We start from the raw sequence: 17,440 nt of genomic DNA on the forward strand, positions 1-17,440 counted from the left end.
GCCTTCTATGATGAGGCTATTGAAAAGTTGGTACAACGCTATGACAAAAGTCTAAGTCAGAACGGCGACTACGTAGAGAAGTAGCTGAAAGGTGTAGCTAATTGTTACAAGTAAAACATTTCTGATGTTCACTGTGGTTTCAATTTGGCAATCAATCGGAGCTTACTTTCTGAACAGGCCTCGTATTTTCTTTATTTCTGTGTGAGGAATGTTTCCTGAAAGTTTGGCAGTACATTTTTGTAACACCCTGTATACAGCCACTTCAGTTACATAATTTCTTTTCGTTTTTTTGCAACCGAAGTGGCTGTATATACGTCCTGTAATTAAATAGCGTACGGTTGCTGAATGACAGCCAATCAAATGTTTAAAATTTCATTATTCTGTTAATTGGGTATTGAAGCCAACAGGGGGCGGCGGGGGGATGGGTGGTGGGGAAGGACAATCCTTTCCCGGAGAGGACGCGAATCGCAGATCTATCACATTTACAACGACGTTTTCGACATGTTTGTTATCACCAGCACATGACGTCACACTGGAATTTCACTTCCTGACGCACCATGCTCTGCCACGGCGGTAGGCCGAATGATTCACTCCTTGTTACGAGGGCGGTGTGCCAGAAGCCTCGGTCCCAGGGAGGCACGGGCAGAGCAAACAGCGTGTTTGGCGCCCCTGTGTGTTCTGGCATTATCTGCTAATACACCGCCTCGTTTCGCAGGGGTTCGCCGAGGCAGGGAACGGGGAACGCCTTCCGCAGGGTGACTTCTCTGCGAAAGGGCTGGATGGACGTTCGTGGGTGGGGGTGGTGGGGGGGGGGGGCGGGGGGGGGGGGGGGCAGGGAGGGTTTCTGCCGAAAAGTACGCCGGATTACTGGTCGTATTGTCCGTAATCGGATTCCGGTTCCCTCAGACAAAGCTCTATCTGCTGTTGCGTGTTTCGGCTTTCCCCTTTACTGGCCTGCGAAAGCAAACAGGACACCATTAGAAAGGGTGCAGACACGCAGATTACGCTCGCTTGCAACGCAGCGCGAAATGACTGCAGTTTTAGCGGTAACGACCGAATTTAATGGTTTGCTTACTTTCTCTGGGATCGTATTAGCGCCAAGTGTACGGACGGCAGGAAGGAGGCAGGGGCACCGCCGGCCCGTTTCTGTCCAGCTGCCTAGCGATGCGGCAGATGCTTCGCTTTGGCGAGTCCTCCCTTGAGACTTACCAGGACAGGATTGCGAAAATGAAACTCTCTTTGCCCAATTTCTTCTAAAATTAAATTGTTCCAGCAAGAACAATTTCATACAATTATTTTCCTTATTCTTAAACCAGTGAAATTAAGACTGTAATTTTAAGGCTAGGAACACCTCTTCCCCATTATTAAGTAGTTTGGCCAATTCTGAAGTGCTGTGTAGAACTAAGGGACGATAACCTTCTATTCGCATATCAGTTGCTCACAGGAACTTGTACTGGCTTCCCATCCAGTTGTTTATGTAGATGTAATTTACTACAGAAACCAACCTTTTACCCACGTCTTTGTCTGCAGACGCAAACAACACCTACATCGCACGCAATACCTCCTTCCCACTCTCTCTGTGAATCTCCTCCTCCTCCCTATCTCTATCCTTCTCCCCCTGTTTTAGTCTTTTCTTCCACGCTGTTCGTTTCTCCTACACCTTTCCCTACACCTGCCCATCACCCATCTTCCAACTGCCTCCTATGTCTTCTCCTCCTCATTCTAGTCCTCGTCCTTCTACTCCCCCTCCTCCACCACCTTCTTCCACCCTCCCTCCTCTCTGTGTCCATTTCCTCCTGCCCGCTCTTCCGTTTCCACTGCCCTGTATCCATCTTCAGCTTCCTCCAGCCTCCTATCCGCCCTCTTCTTGCCTCCTCTCTGACCATGTCCTCCTTACTCCTCTCTCTATCTTCTTCTCCATGTTTCTCTGTCCACTCTGACCTCCTTTCTCTCTCCTCCTTTTCCTCTTGGTCCATCGACTCATCGACTTCTGTCTGTCCATTTCATCCTTCCAACTCCAGGCGTCAGTGTCCTCCTTTGCTGTTTGTAGAGGACCTGCTCCTCCTCTGTCCATTTCCCTGTTCCACATCCCACATCCACTTCTTACCACTTTCTTCGTCCATCTCATGCTCTCCCTTCTTTATTCAGCCAAGCCCATCTGCATGCATGCCCCTGGAATGCATTCCAAAGCTGCCTACTTAACACACCTTTCATGCAGAATACATGTCTGGTTCAACAACCTTTTCATCTCCACGCCCACCCCCAAGAGAACTAAGTGATTTTTACCCCCACATTAGGGCCTCCCAGATAATAAGTAGAGTGTGTAGCAAATTCGGTTGAAATCGGTGGATCCACTGCTTTAGGAGATGTGGAAAACACACACACACACATACACATACGCACACAGACAGACAGACAGACAGACACACACACACACACACACACACACACACACACATCCACACCTCAGTTTCATGAATGTGTGTGATTTCTAGGAAAGCAAGGGATCTATCTTAATTAGATCATCTTGAAGTTAATAATGATGATTTTGGACAAATCCACTGAAACCCTTGTAACGTAATGTGAGGGCTGTTAACTAGCCCACTGCTTCTTTATATCATAGTACGTGCTTAGATCCAAGGGAAGCGGATATTGAAACAATAGGCCTAATGAAAGTGAAAATTCGCAATTTCTCGAGCTTCATGAGGCTCCATTAGTAAGTGCACAAAAATAAAAATGATCACAAGAAAGACTATTTTCCATAAATGGTTTTGCTTATTAGTATTCAAGTCTGTGGAGCTTCATCGTGATCATGGTAGTACGTTGGGATCCTCGTTAGCATTCTGACTAAATAGTGGGCGAGACAACATGCAGCTTATTCCAATCAGATTTAATCTCCTTTATGACAACTGATGCCGCAGGCATCCCATTCCGTTTATTACTCCCTACAGGGGTGCTGTGTGCTCGAGCATTAACGCCTTGGAAGAGGAACTCATGGCCGGGGCCATTAAAGAAACGCTGGGCAAAAGGTTGGACTCTACGGTTCAGATGTGCGCAGTCCACAAATCAGCTTCGGTAGCGACTAGGGGATGGCGAGGAGAGGTGACCAGCATTCTTTCATGACTAACGCATCCTCCTGTTCACTATTTGGGAGTGCGTGCGTGAGATGTGCCCTGGTACTTGGCCTCATCTATACGACGATGTACGTGTGCCACAAAAAATCCTGCCCTTATAAGTGAAGGGAACCATACAAGTTCCTTGGCACCTCACTGCAATACCGTGGTACTGTTCTGTAACTACTAATCTTAGAAATAAAAGAAACAAATAAGTAGAAAAAAAGAAGAAGCTGGTGAACGTAAAGAAACAGAGCACAGGTTTTACATTTAAAACTCAGTGATGAAAAACCAATCTTCTCTTACGCCAAGTCTGCATCCTTAGGAACCTCTCAGCTCTCTTCAGCTGTCCTGATTTTCCTACGCTTGATGGGAATGAAAGTTTCAAAATTAATCCCTCCAGGAAGGGTATATCCACAAAACTATGGGTAAAACAGTTATCTCCTGCGCAAAATTTGATACCCATTGTCTTGATTCTATTACTTAAGAGTAGTATATAGAAAGACAATAATTTTAACACCAGTTTACGGATTATCAACCACTGTCGTTTTAAGTGTCCAAATAGTCGAGTTTGGAAATGAGCGAGTCGTACCAGATACCTAGTCTGATTTATCTAACCCAGGTTATGAATATAAACAGGGCTGCACCATCAGTGTCCCAGAATACTATCTGAGTATTTATTTGATCAGTGAACTTGGCGCAGAAATAACAACAGAAGTGAGTCGTAAAAAAACAGTTTCTACGCAGACAAAGTTTGTTGGGATACATCCCAAAGGATGGCAGTCTATGTGGCATTATATGTGTGGAGAGAATTAAAATTTGAGGTCTACAATGTAACACTTATGCCTCCTGAATATATTAGATGCCACATAATGTAGGCCTGGGCACCAATATGTGGAGCTGAATTTCTACGCGCAGTATAGTCTGACCAGAATCGTTTTATAGCGCATATAAACACTCAGGGTCAAATTTTCAACGCTTGATATGACAGTCTTAGTTACGTGTTTGCTTAACATTGGTACGCCACAGTAGGAATTCTGATTCTGATAACGCAACAGTCACTGCTGCACTTTTAGCTTGTTACCACCGTATTTAAAAATTGTTTGTTAATATCGCACATCAGTAGTTATAAACGCAGAAAATTTTTTCTCGTTCCGCACATGTTGAGTGGTATGTCTTCGTTGCCTCAAACTGTACAAAATGATGCTTCTCTTTTATTTACTGTCAGTAGTTTCCAGAGTGCTTAAACTAGAAATCGTATGAAGTGTAGCGATAGATTAGTATAGGACACTTACTTCCATAAGTGATCGGAATTGCATCACCGGCATTGATTCTTGCAGTAACAGTTATTAACAGCTGTCCTCTGGAATGAAAACCACACACAGCTGAAAGTAAGGCCTTTCATTTGGAGCCATAGTCGTTTTTGCAGCTAAAATCCACATCTTCAGTTGGGAATATGTGTCCGGTGGCAGTTATGTATGTGATGTTGGATTGCCATCGTTCACTGATATAAAGAATTTGGTGTTATAAAGAAACTACACTATTTTCCTCGTCGATACACGAGCAGGCGGAGTGAGGCTTGTCTTACACCGCTTATACCGCAGTGGTGCGACGCGTGGCTGGCGATATCAAAATGACAAACTCGCTGCGTGATCCTTCCTTATATACAGAATGCAGAAGTTCTTACTCCTACCAGTTTCACGTGGCTGCACAAAAGTGCTATTCATTGGCATATCCAACCAAACCATACAGATCATACTAATTTGGTGGTTGTTCCATGCTGGGTTCGTGCTCTAGCAATATTAATGGACAGCAGAGCCTTGGGGTTTACTCCCTAGATATGTTTCAGCCATGTTAGTTTTATAATACAGGGTGGTCGTAAAACCTCGATCAGTTTCCAAAAAATAGAAAATACACTTACACACTACATCATTATAATCCAATTCTTTGATAACGTGGATCTATATTTTTCTTTCAGGATAATCAATTTTAACTGCTTAGGATATAAGAACTTGTAGTTCTCAGCGTGCTATTGCATGATTTTCCTTATCTGGAGACGCTACAGGATTTCGGTGGAAAATTTCAAAAGCAAGCACCAAGAAGAACAAACATCTCGTTGCTTGTCAATAAATTCGAAAGAACTGGAAACGTTGCCGATGAACAACGTGCAGGGAGACGTCCTACAACACAAGAGGCCATTCAGCAAATCAATTAGGCAAGTCTGACTGCATCAACTCGCCGTTTGCCGGCCGGGGTGGCCGAGCGGTTCCAGGCGCTACAGTCTGGAACTGTGCGACCGCTACTGTCGCAGGTTCGAATCCTGCCTCGGGCATGGATGTGTGTGATGTCCTTAGGTTAGTTAGTTTTAAGTAGTTCTAAGTTCTAGGGGACTGATGACCTTAGCAGTTAAGTCCCATAGTGCTTAGAGCCATTTGAACCATTTGAACTCGTCGTTTAAGCAACAGGTCAGACGTCCCAAAATCAGCACTACAAAAGCTTTACACTTTACAGTAATGAAAAAGTGTATCATAGTCAATTGCTTCACAAATTAGACCACTAAGATGACGTACTAAGCAAACAGCATATTACGATTTGATAGGCGCTGCGCACTACGAACACCTTATGCATCACATTTTGTCGACTCTTGAAGCCCCAGTTCCATCTTAGGAAAAGTTGCGAACATAACTGCCTGGTATGGGGTAACTAACGAGTCACACCAAGCTACCACTGAATTTTAAAGAGCAGTTTCTGGAACCACTGCTTCGACAAGAATGCATCGCTGACACTGCTGTGTACGATCAGGATGGGATAAATCCTTATTTTTCCCTCGTTTTAGAGAGTAGCTAAATCGAAAATTCGTCAACACGTGGGTAGTAGAGGTCCAGAAAGACTACGGTGACTGTGTTTACCTGATTTGGCAGCTATGGATTTTTTGCGTGGGGATAGAAAAGTCAAAGTCGTACAAAACAAATGTAAGGTATTCTAAGGATCTAAGACCTCGAATCCAGGACGCAGTGTCGGTTATTTGAGAAGATATGCTTCAGAATGTAATCAGGTCTGCTCTTCAATGAAGTCCGATTAAAGTATATGTATACACTGAAAAAAAAAAACACAAGCATACTACGTAAATGCATCCATTATAGTCAGGAAATGGATCAAGACTTTACGACCACATTCTACACATAAACGATCGGCATATGAATATCGATATACAAAATAAAATTGATATAGTAGGACAGCAACTGAACAGCAAAGGGATTTTAAATATGGGGTAATTTTATGTTTCCCATTTCAGGTGACGTAGAGGTAAAATTTGCAAGATTCAGACACTTCCGTGGAACCATACAACGCACTTAAAAACGTATGGCACGGAAAGAAACTTTAATTAAACTGTACGAAGTAGTAGCCTTTTCTTTGATGCTATACATTACCTTTTTTTCATGAGTCTTCTTCTTGATTTGATTGCGGCCTGTCACGAATTACACTCCTGTGCCAACCTTTTCATCTCAGAGTAGCAATTATAATGTACATCCTTAGTTAATTATTGGATGTATTCGTACCTCTGTCTTCCTCTATAGTTTTACCCTCTACAGCTCCCAAATATTTTAACACAAGTCCTATCATTCTACTTCATGTCAGTGCTTTCCACACATTCTTTTCCTCACCGATTGTTCGGAAAGACTCCTCATTCCCTACCTTATCAGAAGACCTAGTTTTCAACTTCCAACAGTAGCATCACATCTTAAATGTTTCGATTCTCTACCGCTCCTGTTCTCCCTAAGTCCATGTTTCACTACCATACAATGCTGTGCTCCAAACGTACATTCTCAAAAATTTGTTCCTCAACGTAAGGCCTATGTTTGATATTAGGCCTTCTTTGCCAGCGCTAGTATGCCTTTTATGTCCTTCTTCTCTGACCATCAAGGGTTACTTTGGTGCCCAGGTAGCAGAATTCCTTAACCTCGTCTGCTTCGTGATCCCCAAACTGGATGTTAAGTTTCTCGCTGTTCTAATTTCTGCTACTTACCATTGCTTTCGTCTTTCTGCAACTTACTCTGAACCCATATTCTGTACCAATTAGACTGCTCATTTCATTCAACAGCCCCTGTAAATCTTCTTCAATGTCACTGAGGATAGCAATGTCATCTGCAAATCTTATTAGTGATACCCTTTCACTCTAAATTTTAATCCCACTAGTAAACGTTCCATTTATTTCTGTCATTGCTACGTCGTTATATATTTTGAACAGTCGGAGCGAAAGAGTACATATCTGTATTACAGCGTTTTTAATCGGAGCACTCCGTTCTTTTTTTTCCAGTCCTATTGCTCCCCTTCGTTCTTTCACATAGGTGTACATTATCTATCTTTCTCTATAAATTATCCCTTTCTTCATGTATCATTTAACACTCTCGAACTCTTTTTCCAGGTCTATAAACGCTATGAACGTGTATTGATTTTACTTCAGTCTTGCTGCCGTTATCAAATGCAACGTCAGAATTGCCTCTCTGGTGGCTTTACCTTTCCTAGAGCCAAACCGATCATCACCTAACAAATCCTCAACTTTCTTTTCCGTTCTTCTGTGTATTATTGTTGTAAACAACGTGGATGCAAGAGCTATTAAGCTGATTGTGCGACAGGTCTGGCACTGAATATAACGCCATCCTCTGTCTGGAGTGTGGGACTACGGCTGGTAAATTTCAAATAATACAACAACAGTCGCCGTTATTTGGGTTTTGTTTTTAGGCTACCGGATTCGACAACACATTATGTCATATTGAGGCCTACTTAAATCGAGAAACCTTCTTTTTACAAAATAAAGCAGCACTTTTAACTGTTCTCGTCAAGATTATTTCACACGGGCATGCGTGCTCCTTGGATAGCTGTCAGCAACTGTCAAACCATCCACTCAAACTACAGGATCTTTGGTCCTCTAGTCTGAGTGGAGGGTTTGACAGTTGCTGACAGCTGTCGAAGGAGCACGCATGCCCGTGTGAAATAATGTTCACGAAACCAGTAAAAAGTACTGCTGTATTTTGTAACACGAAGGCTACTCGATTTAAGCAGGCCTGAAGATGACATATTGTCGAAACTGGCAGTCTAAAAATAAAACCTAAATAACGGCGATTAGTATTGTATTATTGGGAAGTTCTGGCACTTGCTGGTTTTGCTACCTTCAGAATTGTATGAAAATGTTTCTTCCGAAATTCTGATGGTGTATCATCAGTTTCATGCATTCTAGAAGTTTTGTTATCACTTCCCCCAACGATTTTAGAAATTCCGATGGAATGCAATACATCTCTTCTACCTTATTTGATCTTAGGTAGTCCAAAGCTCTTTTAAATACTGATTCTAATACTGGATTCCTACCTCTTCTGCATCGATGACTGTATCATCCTTTATCACATTAGACGAATCTATCCGCTCATAGAGGCCTTCAATGTATTCTTTCCACTCATCCGCCCCCTCCTCTGCATTTAACGGTAGAATTTCCGTTGCATTCCTAAAGATGTCGCTCTTGCTTTTAATTACACCGAAGGTTGTTTTGACTTTTCTATATGTTGAGCCAGACCTTTCGTCATCGTTTCTTTTTCGATTTCTTCACAATTTCCATGCAGCCATTTCACCTTAGCTGCACTGTAGTTCCATTTTTCTTCAGTCCTAAGTGACATGTATTTCTGTATTTCTGAATTTCCCTCAACATTTTGGGACTTCCTTCTTTTGTCGATTAGTTGAAGTATTTTTTTCTGTTACCCATGGTTCCCTCGCAGTTACGTTCCTTGTACCTGTCGTTTCTTATCCACGTTCTATCACTTTCCTTCTTCAGAGACGTCCGTTCCTCTTCATCTTAACTGCCTACTGAGCTAGCTATTCATTACCGCAGTATCCATAACCCCAGAGAACTTCAAGCGCATCTCTTCATTCCTTAGCACTTCGGCATCCCACTTCGTCTCGCACTGATTCTTCCTGACTAGTCTCTTAAAGTTCAGCCTACTCTTCATCATTACTAACTTGCAATTCCTGATTACGGAATCTCTGTTTGACCGTGATGCAACCAAGCTGGGATCTTCCCGTGTCTTCTGGTGTTTTCCAAATTTACACCCACTTCTTGTGGTTCTTGAACAGAGTATTCGCTGTTACTAGGTGAAATGTATTGCTGAACTCAATTTGTCTTTTACCTCTCTCAATCCTACTTCCAAGCCCAAATTCTTCCGTAACTATTTCTTTTATTCCTTCCCCTATATCCGAATTCCGATACCCAGTATTATTAGACTTTCGTCTCCCTTTACATACCGAGTACTTATACCCTTCCTCTGTACATTCTTCATGCGACATCGGTATGTCTACTTGGGTTATTATTGTTGCTGTTGATTTTTTGTCGATTCTGGTGAGAACAAACCTATCACTGAACTGTTCTCAGTAACTCACTCTGTCCCCTGCCTTGCTGCTCATAACGAATCCTACCACCTCTATATCGAGTTTGGGTCTTAACATATACCTTTTCAGATTTTCTAGCCTTCTAGCATTCAAAGCTCTGACATTCCATGCCCCTACTCGTGGAGCGTTATCCTTTTGTTGAATCTTCAGTATTTTTCCCTTGTTTACGTCCTGCTTGGCAGTCCCCTCCCGGAAAACCTAATCAGGGCTAGTCCGGAATCTTTTGTCAATGGAGGGATGATGATGACACTTTTTCGAATGAGGCCACATGTCCCGTTGATGCACAATATGTGTCTCTAACGAGCCGCCGCGGTGGACGATCGGTTCTAGGCGCTACAGTCTGGAACCGCGCGACCGCTACGGTCGCAGGTTCGAATCCTGCCTCAGGCATGGATGTGTGTGCTGTCCTTGGGTTAGTTAGGTTTAGGTAGTTCTAAGTTCTAGGAGACTGATGACCTCAGAAGTTAAATCCCATAGTGCTCAGAGCCATTTGAACCATTTTTGTCTTTAATGTAGTGGTTTCCATACCTTCTGCTTCCTAATGCTGTTGTCCAGTGCTGATTCTTCTGCCTTTTAGGAACAGTTTGCCAGCCCAAGAGCAAGAGTGTGCCTTGAACCTCTTCCGCTCCCCGCCCTGTATGACAACGCAGTTGGCAGAGCGAGGGTGACTTCTTATACCGGAAGATATCGCCGCCATTGCTGATGAATTCGATTCAAAATTCAAGTAGTGGCAAGGTTCTAACCCTAGTTACAAGACGTTTTCATAACTAGTGACACACATTACCCCTGCACTTAGGGTCAGTTACTGCGAATCGACTTGTCAGAGGTTTAATTTCTCCGTGTTGTTCCTCCGCGTATTAGACAAGAAATAAATGTAGGACTCATTTCAGTTGTAACTGAAAAGGACTGAACTGGGAGGATCATGTCCAACGTATATTTAATGATATGATAAATAAAGTAGTAATACTATACAACCTGTGATGAAAGAGAAACGTTGGGCGCCCCTGAAAGAGATAGTGTATAAAGTTCTGAGGTTGAACGTGCCACAAGGGCTAATCCTTGAAGAGGATGATGCTGATATAAATGAGCGAGTGGAGAACGTTGGAGGATTGCGGGCGATGCTGCTGTATATAAGAAGTCTGCAATGCCAGAAAACTATAAGCAGATGTAAAAGGGAGAGAATCGATGATAGTTGCAGGGAGTGGCAGTGGACCTTGAACATAAATAAAAGTAGCATACTTGTTGCGCAGGACTTCATACGCTACGGTAAGGAGAAATGGACCAGCCGGCCATTGTGGCCGAACGGTTCTAGGCGCTTCAGTCTGGAACCGCGTGACTGCTACGGTCGCAAGTTCGAATCTTGCCTCGGACGTGGATGTGTTTGACGTCCATGTCCTTAGGTTAGTTAGGTTTAAGTAGTTCTAAGTTCTAGGGTAATGATGACCTCAGATGTTAAGTCCCATAGTGCTCAGAGCCATTTGAACCATTTGAAATGGGCCAACGAGTGCTACGGGAACTATCGACGTAGGAATGCAGGATAGGAGCAGAAATAGTTACCGGACAATTTAACGCAACAAACAAAAGATTTACTTGACTTGCAGTTCTCCAAGCGTACAAAGAATCAGTACGAAACATGCAATAAGATATAGATGACAATGACCACATGGAGAAGCCTCTCTGTACTTAAGCACAAACGGCGAGAACGGATCCGCGGCCAAGTGGCGTGGGCGTAGCATTATGTTGCGATATGGCTCCTAGTGCGAGTGCGCCACATCGCTGCCTGTGGCCGTCCTGTATTGAGGCGTGAGCGGGCGCTCAAGGTACCGAGACGATAGAGTTGTGGCCCAGCGGGCATGCGTCATTGGGTCAGCTAGTTCCCGCACGACCGCTATCGGCGTCTCATGGACACTTGTAGTTCCGTTGCTATCACACTCGTGAGGTGTTATCGATACCACAGTATTACACATAAATAGGCGAGGAGATACGTTATTGACTAATTACGCTACTGTAGTAAAATGTAACACCTGCAGCCGTCGATTCAGTGTTGATTTATATATGGCTACCAGTTTCAGTGCTTCATTACACAATCTTCAGGGCCGTAACTGACGCTGACGGTGTTGACTCCAATTGTATACATTATTACATCAGTGGGCAATATCTATAAACTGGTTTTCCGTAGACTTTAACTAAGATGTTGTTTCTCCAGCCATCAACTGGCAACCAACATAGTCATTAAAGACTACAGAATCCAGTCCATTAATGTTGGTAATGTATACCATTGGTGTTAATCATCTCAGCGTCAGTTAAGGCCTCAAAATAATGTACTGAGTCGCTGAAACTGGTATCCGTATAATAACCAACATCGAAAGAACGGGTGTAGGTGTTCCATTTTATTACATAAGTGAATGGCCGAAGTCCCTGAAACCTTCAGACGGATAGACATACAAAAAATTTTGCTATTAGTGAAAAGTCAACAGTAACAGTTACACCTGTACGATATGTAAAAGAAACCATCCAGAGGAATGTGAATTGGAACTATTACATAAAACTACTTGTAGGGTAACTGTGCACCAGAAAGGCTCATTTGGAAGATGAAACTATTTAATTATTTTTTTGTTAAACACTGACCTACAGAATTTTCCCTGACAAAGACAACTCAAACTTAACCTATTCATTTATTACCCACAATATACAAGCCCTAAGCCGTCTGACTGCTATACATTGCCAACACGACTTCCAATAATTAACACACAAAAGAATAGCCCTGAATTGTAAGAAATCCTAACAATAATACAAATCCAAAAAATATGAAATTAAATAATTATGAAACTACCTGTTAATTGACTAAACTCATTTTAGTCACGAATCCCGATAGTGGAAACCCCATTCTTTTTCATAAGTTACTTACCTCGCAGCAAGTCTTCATAACACGAACTGCAGCAATTACAGCTAGTAGTAACGACTGCCAACTAAATAAAAAGATTCTAACTACTATAGAATCTAACTACTAGGAGACATGGTTAGCAGAAAGAAAGATTTCGTTGAAGAGCAAACAATGTATTTAGAAAAATTTACCTTGTTCATGAGACATCCAGTTCCAAAAAGTATATAGTTGTCAATAATTCCACTACCCAAACATTATCAACAACATTCATCATCATACATTTCCTTGGATATTTTCTTATAAACATATCATTTCATTTCACTTTACATTGCATGTCCTACCAACACAGTCTCCACTAAGAAAATCATGTCCATACACTTCCCTATCCACTCGCTAACAGCTAGTCCATCCAACCACGGAATCTCTTGCCAAGGGTGCAGAGCGCTGTCATCGATATTTACACAGTGTACAGCTCCGTCAAGATACAAACAGGATGCTTACATAGCCCCCCCTGTCCCCCAAAAAGTTTTACAAAGTGTTTTGGGCAGTGGCCAACACTAAGATGTTAAAGTTTTTGTAGTAACATTATCAAATAGAGCAGATGCACACAAAGGTTAAGTAATATGCTGTTGTTCAATAAAGTAAAGATTCTTCTCACAGTCCTTAAAGACAGTCCTAATAAGTCAATAGAAGAGAAGTCTACGCCAACAGTATATGAAAATCCACAAGCAAGTAGTGCACAAGCGTGCAGTCTTTAAGAAGTAGTGTTGTCGTCCCATTGGAAACGCAGTGTTCACTCTTGACATGAAGTTCTGAAATGGTATTGTAAGACTGTTAAAGAGTCACAACAGATCAGACCACCAGTAGCATCAGTCGGAGTCTTGAAGAATATTGGTAGTATTGGTGGATCACCACAGAGCTGACCCACTATAGTATTAGTAGAGATCATGATAGTAGTCGGCCACCAAAGATGCAGACCACTGTAGTCCTTGCAGAGATGGGCAGCTGTCGTCTGTTACAACTATGTGGGTGCACTATTACACCTGAAGAGTCATGAGGATAATAAGGCAAGTCCATGAGCCACTACTACGTAGTCAGTATTGATGCATATTACAAGTCCCTGGACCACCACTTGAGCACTCACTAATTTTGGTTTGCAATATCCTTACAACCGGCAGTGCTTTTAACCAGTTCCTTGTTGAATTATCAGCACACGTGCCAGCACTAACACAGTCAGATAGTCTCTGAGATTTGATACATATAGTATGACCAACAGAGAGATGTGTGCAGTAAACAGAATCCGTGCCATTTACCTGACTTGAAGAACTGGCGTCTATACAGTTACAATTTTACAACATGAGAATACAATTATAAATGTAAAGAAAACATCATTGTAGTAAAGAACATGATAATACAAATAACATTTGTGGTAATACAGACATTAATAAGAACTTTTGACCAATGTGTAGTTTCTTTGCATTTGTCTTGCCGTGTAGTTTTCTCCTTTTGTCTGCAGCGGAATTTATGTTTTTAATAGCCAAATCAATTATGTCTTTATGTCGAAGTTTACGTGTATACGGAAAAGGTACAAGCTCTACAATTGTGTTCGGTGGTTCCTTATTCTTCAGTACAAGATTAGGTGGTAAGGCAGTGGAGTCATGAGGCATTTCATTCAGTACATTTTGAAATAAGTGTAATTATCTGTCCCAATGCTGATGCTTCCTGTGACAGTAAAGTCCGCTAAGATTATTAATTTCTTTGATAATGGGTTCAGACAGGTTACAATGTGGAGAGTACAATGAATGAGAGACCACATAGCAGATCTGAATTGTGGTCCATTATCTGAAAATACCTTGCGAACGTGCCCAGCTTCACATAAGACATTTTTAACAAAGGCGTTCGATACAGAACGTTCAGTGTCTTTGCGTAACGGTGTGAAAGAAACAAATTTTGAGGTAAGTTCAACAGCGACGAAAACGTACGAAAAATCCATTCAATGTTTTAACAAGGGGTCCCAGAAAATCAGCTGCAGATAATTCTTTTAATCTAGTCGGAATTATCGGAAACAATGGAGCACGATGTGAGAAGGTAAACGGTTTAGCTTTTTGACAAAATTTGCAAATAGCAGAATTCTCCTAATTTTCCTTTCCATGTTGTTAAAATAACAAGAAACCCGAAGTATAAGATAACATTTTCCTGGACCAAAATGTGCGTAACTGAAATGAATGTACTAGATGAACTTATTAACAAAATCGTCAGGAATACAAAGTACCCATAGCTTGTCATCAACAGTGCCACGTTAGAAGAGTATTTTATTTCCAACTAGATACTAATGACGAATCTGCGTGTGTGTCTTTTCATGCCTTTTACTTTTAATATCTTTCCAAAGCGGATCCTTGTCTCGCTCATTAGCAATGTCCTTTTAAGATGCAGTGACGAAGTTTTCAAAAGATACTTTCTGACTGTAAAGACTGCTGAAATTTTTCTCAAGATTAACTTTTGTGACGCTTTTCTCAAGGCCAGCCGGTGCACGTGAAAGTACGTCCGCAAAAAAGTTTCCTGTGCCTGGAATGCAGACTAATGTGAAGCGAAATTCTTACAGATATAATGCACAACGTTTCAACCTGTCATGATTTAATTTCGAAGACATAAGAAATTGCAGTGCTTGATGATAACTATAAACTTTAACATGTTTGCCAGAAAGAAAGAAACGCAATTTGTTAAACGCCCAAACAATACATAAAACTTCCAATTCTGTGACGGAATAATTTTTCTCAAGTTTTGTTAGCACGTGGCTAGCAGTAGTTATCGTTTTTGAAAGGTAATGTCATTTTTTTAACTTCTTTAAATAAATTGACACCATAAACAACTTTAGAAGAGTACGTGCTAAGACAGAAATTCTGTGACAGATCTGGGTGAGCTAAGATTGGCGCGTTAAGTAGCACTTCTTTAAAAGAATCAAATTCCAGTTGTGTATGTTCGTCCTAATTCCAAATAGTGTTTTTGCTAGTGAGAGTTACTAGAATTTTCATATTGAGGAAACGACGGTAGAAATTAACGAGACCTTGCAAACTGCGAACTTGTCTTTTAGTGGATGGAACAGAAATAGCTGTGATTGCTTCCATCTTTTCAGTAACCGGCTGAATACCCTCAGAAGAAATAATGTGACCCTAAAACTTCACCATTGTCCTACCGAATTCAGATTTTTCCAAGTTACCTGCAATTTCAGATTCAGGAAAAATACGTAAGAAACTGTTGAGAATACGGTTATGTTGTTCCCAAGAGACTTTTGCTATTAAAATATATTCCATGTACGAGGTGATATATCGTTTTAAAAACTCAGGTAGTAGGGAATTTAGTCCACGAATGAATGCAGCCGAAAAAATGTTCAAACCAAAAGAAAGTTTTAGAAAATGATAACAAACGTCGAAACAAAGAAAAACTGTGTATTTTCTACATTCTGGATGAAGTTCAATTTACCAAAAGCTGAGTCTAAGATCAATAGAAGAGAACACTTTTACGCCATTCAAAAATTGAAGAAGTTTTTCCAAGGTTTACGGCCTGTCTGTTTCAGGAATGATTATAATATTTGTTTCTCTTGAATCTAAGACAAGCCTGGTGGATTAGCTTTTCTTCTCAACAACAAGTAATTGATTATGTTATGAGCTTACCGCTGGTTCAATAATACCCTCGTCAAGCAGAGACTATTTGCGTTCTACCATGGCCCCTATAATGTGCCGGAATTACGTATGGTCTGACGAAAAATTTTATACGCTCACGAACACGAAATTTATACTGAAATTCCTTAATTGCTCCTATTTTGTGAGAAAAAACTGTGTAATGTGATTGTAAGATGTCAGGAAGGTCCACCCTATCAGTGTCATTACAGTTCTCAATTTTTTGAACTTCTTTCTGAATTAAAAAAAATAGTATATAATAATTCATCAATATCATCCCTGTCGGTACTTGCAAGGTGATTATTGCAGTCAAATTCCGTCGTAAGTTTCAAACTGTGATCTGACAAAAGGTAAAGCCGATTGATTTCCTTGTCATGGTTTGAAAGCAAATGGATTGAAAGTTAATCTTCTAATTTCACAGCTATTGACTTACATTCTTTCTCTAAACTTATTTCAGCGTTGTGACAATTTAAAATTGCTTTATACTCATTCAAAAAAATCGATACCTAATATAATCTCCGTCGACAATAATTGAACAACAGAAAAATGCATAATAAATCTGTGGCTTTGACAAAAGAATTCTAAGTTTGTTTATCGTACATCTACACTTTTTCCAAAAATTGCACCTACTAATTCAATTTTACGTAAAGGAAGTGTGGGGAAATCGTTCGATTTGTTACATTTACTGAAAGCTGCTTCACTAATTACTGAAATGGGACTGCTGGAGCTAAGTACCACCGTAAATTTTGTGTCACTTAAGGTGATGTGAACTACAGAGTATGCATTACTGTTATGTTTCATGTCATGTTCTTGAAGTAAAATGTCCCTTATGTCTTCCATTTTCACATAATTTACAGTAATGGCAGCTACGTCGTCAGCCTCATAAGTAGTTTTTGTAGCTGTCTGCAGTGCGAGTCATTGCCTATTATCTTCCTGTTGTTGCGCGTCGTTACTGGTGTTTGGAGGACTAATTTCTACAATACCAACTTGTCCAGAGGGCCCTGTCCTCCTTGAATCACGTCAGTTCTGCTTAAATTCAGGTCTGTTGTCATGACTGTAGCGTCTGTCGTCTTGTTGGTAATTTCTGTAGTTTCTTTCTTGTCGATTAAGTGGTGGAGAATTTCTCCCGCAATCGTAATTACGGGGTGGACTGTTGCGCCTGGGGTCATTTTGTCTCCCTTGAAGATAATTGTTCTGGTTCCCGTATTGTTTATTTCCACAGTTGTCTCTGTCATAGTCATTACCAGCAGGGAAATGTGATTTGTGTCTATAATTATTGTTATTCTGCCAATGGTTGTCATACGGGTGGTGTCTATTTTGGTCAAGATTTG

Source organism: Schistocerca americana, chromosome 4, assembly GCF_021461395.2.
Source record: "Schistocerca americana isolate TAMUIC-IGC-003095 chromosome 4, iqSchAmer2.1, whole genome shotgun sequence".
Taxonomy (NCBI): Eukaryota; Metazoa; Arthropoda; class Insecta; order Orthoptera; family Acrididae; genus Schistocerca; species Schistocerca americana.